The 7950-nt window shown below is 55.1% G+C and overlaps 1 protein-coding gene across 4 annotated transcripts in view; it reads right to left on the reverse strand.

Moving 5' to 3' along the window:
* PITPNM2 (phosphatidylinositol transfer protein membrane associated 2) overlaps positions 1-7950 on the reverse strand; it is a 137801-nt gene that overhangs the window by 129372 nt on the left and 479 nt on the right. The gene's annotated exons all lie outside the window — the stretch shown is intronic.

Raw genomic sequence — 7950 nt, forward strand, 5'->3', positions numbered from 1 at the left:
CAGCACTTAACATGGGTCAAATGAGGCACAGAGGGTAAAAGCACTGAGTATACCAAAGGGTATTATGAAAAGGTGGATAAACAAGAAAGGCCCCTTCACCTCTGGACCCTACAGTCACTACCTCTCCCAACATGGTCATCAGGCCCTGAATCACCACCAACCACTGTGCAAGGCACTGGAGATTCAAAGACAAACAAGCCAAGCCCCTCAGCCTGCAGAACGGCTGGGCCAGACCGAGAGGGAAGAGCTGCCTTCTCCTGGAGCAGGAATCTCAGTATCTGGAAAAGTCCATAATTAAGGGTCGGCCTAATTGGGTGCCATTATTAGCCTAAACCCTCCGAACACCAGTCCTGCAGCTACCAGGCCACCAGGACAGACCTGAGTGAACCAGACGGCCCAGAATTTACGAGCCGGCTCCGGTTCACCAGTGCGTCCTTGCGTCTCCACTCTGCTCCACGCCCAGCCCTAGGACCTGAAGGCTCAGGGAAATGGAAAGTCTTTCCTCCATGCAGAAAGGTCAAACCCTTGGACTTGGTTTTTTCCAATGCTCCTTCCGGTTCACTCAGTCCTAAGATTCTGAATTCCTCTTTTCCCCCCTGCTGGGAAGTCAGACAGAACATTCCTCAGGAAAGAGACTTTTCAGCCAGGGGAAATAACAGAGGTGAAAAGAAGAATGGGTGTAATTGAGCGCTGTACCCAGGTAGCACAGGACGGATGGGGCTGGTCAGCAGTCATCACCGCGAACTCACGATGCTCTGGTGAGTCACCAGAGGTTGGGAACCGAAATAAAACTAGCGTTCTCTCGCGGCACAGGACGGGAGCTCAGCTGCATACTAATGCAGGGATCTGTTAACAGCCTCCCTTGCTGCTCCCCTGCAGCAACGGCACGGGCTTCGCTGCATCCGAGTGCAAATTAATGAGCTCCTTTCCGCACGGGGTTAATCCAGAGCGTGCTCTGGACCAATTAAACAAGCCACTTCAGAACTTCACTGTACTGGAAAATGTCACACGCGCAGAGGAGAAATTAGGTCTGGGGTTATGCATGTCCAATTGATGGCTCAACCGGCGAGCAAGCTTTCAGAACTCCCCAGGCTTTTGTTATTAATGGTGTTTTAGTGTCGGGTTCCCGAACACATCAAACAAATTTCCTTTAAACTAGTAGTTACCGACTGCCACGGGGGAAGGGCTGCGGGCCTCCCACCTCCCAGATGGTTCAGCCATAATAAACGCTTGGCCTGTCAGATGCACAACACTGGCGAACTAATTGAAATATGCTGCAAACCCAAAATAAACGTGAAATGATTGTTTCCCTACAGGGTAGCCGCCACACTGCCTTGGTGTCTGGCCGTCCCCTGACGAAGGCTCCCCACCCAGCTCGGTGAGCCTTGCTTACGGGTGGTTTCCAAAGGACTTGAATGCTTTTTTCCATTGTGATTACCCAAGAGGGAAAAATCGTAGTTGCAGAATATGCTTGGGTTTTTTTACCCCCCTCTCATGAAAATGCAAGTGAAAAGTCAACTCTTACAAAGTGCCAAGAAAAGCAATTAATGGGCCCTTCCGCAGGACGGAGGGGGAGGGTGGACACGCTGTCACAAAACCAGCCTTAAGGGACGTCCAGACATGCGGGGCAGCCCTGCCCCTCGGCCAACCTGTGCCCACGTGCTCCCCACCGAAAACAGGAATGGGCACCTTGTTGCCGCCCCACACACTCCCTCCCCAACGCCCCCCTCTGTAAGATTTAATAGATGGAGGCAGAGATGGGAGGACAAAGAGACCAGGTTATGGAGCCAAGAAAACCTTTATTGGGATCTGCGATTCCCGGGCGAGGTCCCATGACCCGGGGAGTGGGGAGTCAGGGAACTCGCGCCTGATAGGCGATGGGGGGGGGGGGTTATGGGTGAGGGGGTTTCAGGTTTGGTCTTGGGGGGCTGATTACCAAGTAAGGGCATTTTAGGGTCACGGCGGTGCGGCAGGATAGGTTGCCTGTCTCCCCGGGGCGGGGAAACTGGGGCTTCATGACTGGCTGCTTCCAAATGCGGCAGGACATCCGAGGTCTGCAGGTGAGGGGTGGGGGTCGTCTGTGCACGTGTTCTCCTCCAGCCCCCAGAGAAATGGCTGCTCGGTCACCACCTTAAGGTGACTCTTACACCCTCGGGATGGCTTTTCAAAGGGCTGCACAGGGACAGCAGGGGACAGCTGGCTGCACCCACTGAGCTGGCCCTCCCTCCACCCGCCCCGCCTCGCTCAGGACCCTGGCGCCCGGGGAGCCCCCAGCGGGGGCTGGGAGTGAGGCCAGGTGAGCCCAGCAGGCCGCGGAGCACGGCTCGGTGCTGGCAGGGCAGCAGCAGGGGAAAGAGCTGGCACCCAGCCCCGCGGCACAGCAGATGAGTCAGCCGGGCCCTTCGGAGGCCGCGGGGGAAAGCCTCCCCCGCCAGCTCCCCGAAGAGTAAAGGCCGCCCGCCCATCCCCAGGAACCACCTCTGCAAAGGGAAACAGCCTCAGAGAGAACGAGCAATCGTCTGTGTCACCTGCGTTCCAGCTCTTAACAGGGCACACGGGGCAAAATGTTTCTGGAAGGCTTCCCAGGGGTTAGGAGGCCAGGATTTGAGGTGCAGGACGCCCCACGTTGGCGTGGACGCCTCCCTAAGGGGGTCATTCCTCTGAGTGAAGTCCTTCCCTCAGCTCCTCTCAGCAGAGAGCAGTTAGAGGGGCCCATGTGGGCTTGCTGACCCTCCCTTGTTGGGGGGCCACAAGCACCTCCAGCCGAGGGGACTGCTGCCAGAGAACTGGTCCTTTTCTCTGGCGCCAGAGACAGCAAACCCCAGGATCCGCATTCTGGCTTCCATTCGGCATGCACGTACTGAGCACCAACGGGGTGCCCTGTGCTAGGTGCTGGAGACATGGTGGAGGGCGGACACAATGGCATGGCTGACAGACCAGGTCCCTGCCCTGGGGGGAGGAGGGACACACACCAACAGTAATGAATCTGACTGCATGTGAGGCCAGACGTGAGGAGGAAGAGCCACGTGGGGGGCCCACAGGGGCTGGTGCAAATCTTGGCCCCATCCCTGCCACGTCTGTGAGCACAAGCCGCTTGTTCTACCTTCTGAGCCGTTTCCTCTTTCTGTCGCATTTGGGCGACAGCCCGACAGCCCGTCCTTATCTCTGAGGAATGCTGTGGCACTCAAGTTGAAAGAAGCCCTTTGACGGATTCCCTATTTACCAATTCCTTACTCACTAACAGTAACGTTGCGCAGTGCTTATGCGGTCATCTGCAAACACGCGCAGGGCAGGGAGAGGTTCGGAGCCATGCAGCGCGTGAGACCCCGGCTCAGGCTGAACAAGGTAACGCTGCCTTTAGCGTCCGCTCCAGGACTGTACGCAGGTGTCCTTTTTGCTCTCTGTTCAGTGCCAGGTTTTTTCACATTTTTGTGCTTTTTGTTGATGACTTCACCACGTAAAGTGTCCACAGCCCTGCAGTGAGTCACTGGCCCCCGTTTCTGAGCAGGGATGGGCCTCACAGAGGAAATACCTGTGTTAGATAAGGTTCATTCAGGTGTGAGTGATCGCTGCTGTTGGCCACTTTGTGTTAATGAGTAACAGTAACCATTAAAGAAGGCATCTCTAGGGGCGCCTGGGCGGCTCAGTCGGCTGAGCGTCCCACTTCGGCTCAGGTCATGATCTCGTGGTTCTTGGGTTCGAGCCCCACGTCAGGCTCTGTGCTGACAGCTCACTCAGAGCCTGGAGCCTGTTTCGGATTCGGTGTCTCCCTCTTTCTCTGACCCTCCCCTGCTCACGCTCGCACTCTCTCTCTCTTTCTCTCTCAAAAATAAAAAAAAAAAAACAGGGCGCCTGGGTGGCTCAGTCAGTTAAGTGTCTGACTTCGGCTCAGGTCATGATCTCACAGTTTGTGGGTTTGGGCCCCATGTCAGGTTCTGTGCTGACAGCTAGCTCAGAGCCTGGAGCCTGCTTCATATTCTGTGTCTCCCTCTCTCTCTGCCTCTCCCCTGCTAGCGCTGTCTCTGTCTCTCAAAACTCAATAAAAAAACATAAAAATAAAATAAATAAATAAAATAAAACATTTAAAAAAATTAAAGAAGGCATCTCTAACCAGAAACATACATAAGACGAAGTGTGTACCGATGTGATCGGTGAACTAGCGTGTGGCCAGAGGCTCGCAGGAACCCAGCCCTGCGCTTCCCCTAGGGCAGCGGTTCTGCGCTCGCTGACGTAGTGTTCGTGACACCTTACAGACAGAACGGCAGGGACTGAGAAGACTGGACCGTGTGCACAAGCGACATATGATACATTGTAAGTGCAAGGCTTCTGCTCTGCAGGGCTCTGGCTCCCACGGGAGCAGGTGGGCATGTCCACACCCTGCCCCTCACAGGGCTCTGAGAGAGGATCTGCCACCAGGTCCCAGTCCTGCTCCCGTTTTGGAGACTGCCCTTCCGCTACACCCCGACTCCTGACCCCATTCCCACAACAGAAAAGCTTTGCGAAAGATGAGGGACTTCAGCCAGGAGAGGATGTGAAACTGCTTTTTCCATGCTCTCCTCCAAGGCCACTGCTTGGGGTTTTGATTTGTCTGTTACCGGAACCCTGCCTGTTGGTTAATTTTCTTCCCGTCCTCTGGCAAGGGCGGTTGTTAATATGAGTAATGAAAGCAAATGCCAGCTCGCCTCTCCGACAGCCCTCTCTGTGTCTTTGGCCATAAAGCTTGAGCCTGGGGTTGTCGTGGTGTTTGCTGGGCTGGGTGTGAGGGAGTCAATACCCCTATACCCATTTTACAGGAGGAAAAGGGCCAGTGTGCGAGCACTAAACTGGCAATCGGGGACCTGGGGTCCAGGCAGAAAGAGGGGTGCCGGGCAAGTCACTTCCCTTCTTCTGGCCTTGGCTTCCAGTCTTTAATAGGGTGCAACTCTCCTGACTCCAGGGTCCTCAGGCACTCTGTCAGGGCTGGAGACAGTGTGAAAAGGCATCTCACACACACACACACACACACACACACACACACACACGCCTACTTTACCCTTTAGACCAATCCTCTCTCTTCACACCCAAACTTCTCTGCTGGGGCCTTTGTGACTACACCCTAAAACCTACACACCTTCACAGGGGCTGTGGCCATGAAACCTCCACCCATTCGTCAAGGCCTTGTTCAAATCCTACCTCTTTCAGGAAGTCAGCCCTGACTGCCTTACCCAGAAAGGACATCTCCTCCTCTGAACTGTGCCTGCCATTTAAATATCTTGTTTTTCTAAGATTTTATTTTTAAGTAATCTCTACACCCAGTGTGGGTCTTGAACATTCAACCATGAGATCAAGAGTCACATGCTCTACCAACGGCGCCAGCCAGGTGCCCCCTCTACCTGCCATTTAAGCAACACTTACCACACACAACCTGTGTTACCTGTGGGCTACGTCTCCCTAACCACATGGTGAGCCAGCCTAAGCTTCAGGTGCAATGTTACTTGTAATTTAACTCACTCATCTGTCCTGCTTTCCAGAAGCCTTTTGTGACTTACAAAGAATACAGATAGATTTACCCATAAACACACACGCAGACAAAGGAAAGTAGGAATAAATATGCTGACCACGTGGGTATGTGACTACAATTGCTAGATGGAATAGAGCATTGTGCACCAGGCTTCCTAGAAGCCAAGGAGAAAGGTAACCGTAAATCAATCGGAAAGACGGCGTGGGTGGGACGGGGAGGGTCACGTAGAACTGGGTCCAAATCCAGAAGGCCTTTGGGCAGATCAGTTGATCTCCCTGTGTTTCAATTTCTTCCTCTGAGAAAGTGGGGGAAGAACACGGCCTAACCTCCGGGACTGAAAAGGAAGCCATGTGCACGCACTACGCACCCAAGGCAGGTCTCCTCTCCCCACCCTCCTTCTCGTTGTCTAAAGAACTAGCAATCTACTTTCCCGCCAGGAGGCAAAGTTCGCCAGGGCCTAGATTCTAAAAGAAAGTTTTCATACAAGACTATGTAGGAAGCCCTGAGCAGAGAGCCCCCTGTTACAGGTTTCAGAGCAAACCAGACGTGGATTTGCCATGGCGCTATTGAGTAACATCCCCAGGGACCCGGTGAAAGGTTACTGCGCATCAACAGAAGGAGCTACGGTGAAGCAAAGCAAAGACTGCTTCGCCCGCATCCGTGTCCCCCTGCAGGGGACCCTGGGAAGCTGGTTTCAGAATGGCTGCCTGCAAAGGGGCTGAGCCGATGTGCGCTCACGTGACTGCTCCCTCGGACCACTTCTCCGGCCCAGCGCTAAGGCCTCCCGCGTGAGATCCTTCGGGCCCTTCCAAGGCAGCCCACACGGCCCAGGCCTCCTCTTGTCTCTACAAACACTGCACGTTCTCCATGACTGGCTCTTCTCAGAGGCAGAGTGGAAAGACTTCACCGCACGGGGTGGTTAGGAGAACATGTGCTTGGTCTTAAAACTGGCCTCTAGATAGTGAGGGAGCAAAGCTGGATTCCGCTGAGAATCTACACGAAGTCAACTTGGGACAGAAAGGGCTCCTAGCGGCATCTGAGCCGCCTCCCCGCCACTCACATTTTCCTGAGAGCTGACCCGGAACCTGCGCAGGGGGTACAGAGAAGAGCACTCAGCACTCTCCTCCAGGAGCTCAGTCTAAGTGGGGAGGTTGGGGCGGGGGGGGGGGGGGCACCTGTGAACAGGTAACTGCCATTCCACGCCGTGAGTCATACTGGGGAAGCGCAAAGGTGGGGGTGACCCACCGTACCTGGGAGGGCCTGTGAAGACAAGCCTGGGTTCTGATAATAGAAAGTTGATAAGAGAGAAGGGAAGAGGCAGGGCCCAGATCCTGAGGGGCCTGTACTTGCAGAGGAATTTTCTTTCAGATTCCACAAGGACCAACCAAGACCAAGAGAAACCAAGTGTCTTCGTCAACCTCACACAGACTCTGTGGGACCGGCAGGCCTGGAACCTTGACCCGCGGGCTCTAGTTCTCTGCCCCACTGCCTCCCGCACACAGTGAGGTGTGGGAGGCCAGAGAGCAGGACCTGCACACTCACTACCCAGAGAACGGCTTGGCAACTCCCTCCCTCCAAGGGAACCGGCCCTGGCTATCTCCTGGTGTTTCTTTTGTGAAGGGAGAGGCTGGGGATTCCTTCAGATCAGGGCTTACAGATTCCTAGCAGATGTAAAATAATGTAACTGCAACAGCCCAGGAGTCCAGTGACCCTCCCCCAATCCCGCCCCAGGCAAGCTGGGGAGGGGCTTCTACTCCATCCAGAGGCTGACTGTGCCCAGGGTGCTGAGCCGGGGGAGGGGGGGGGAAGCTGGGGATGAATCAAACTCCACCCCCTTCCTCCAGGGGCTGGCAAGCCGGCAGGGGAGATAAGCAGGCACAAAAAGTAACTGTAAAATAAGGCAGAGCTCTGTAAGAGCCCCACGAGAGCCATAAAATGCAATGACACTTTGGAGCAGAGACAGGCCCGTTGGGGGCTCAGGTACTAGTTCGGGTCCAGATGAAGGAGAAGGGTCTGTCCTATCAGCTCCAGGGACTCCCAGGGGGGCGCTGGGGTGGGAGCTGCTAGTGGACCAAGAAAGATGCTCAAATGAGGTCTCCTTTGAAGAATCCCGATTCTGGAGAGGAGGCGGCACACAGGCCTGAGACTTTGCACAGGTGCCCCGGCCCCTATTTCAGAGGCAAGGAGAGGAGTGGAGGAGGGTGGGGAATCTAGAACTTCCATACAGGGGCAGCAGGTCGGCTGAAAGGGGTCAGAGCCTAGAGGAAAAGCCTTGAAATGACATTTGCGAGCAAGCACATTGTTTACTTAGACTGAGGACTTGGGGTTTCTTGCGGGGGGTTGGATTTACACATTTTCGGGGAGGGGGAACTGCCCCGCTCTCCCCCAAACAGCCCGGAGCCCTGCCCCTGAGGAGAAAGGCGGGGGGGGGGGGGGGGGGGGGGGGGGGG

The sequence above is a fragment of the Suricata suricatta genome, chromosome 14 (genome assembly GCF_006229205.1).
Source record: "Suricata suricatta isolate VVHF042 chromosome 14, meerkat_22Aug2017_6uvM2_HiC, whole genome shotgun sequence".
Classification (NCBI taxonomy): domain Eukaryota; kingdom Metazoa; phylum Chordata; class Mammalia; order Carnivora; family Herpestidae; genus Suricata; species Suricata suricatta.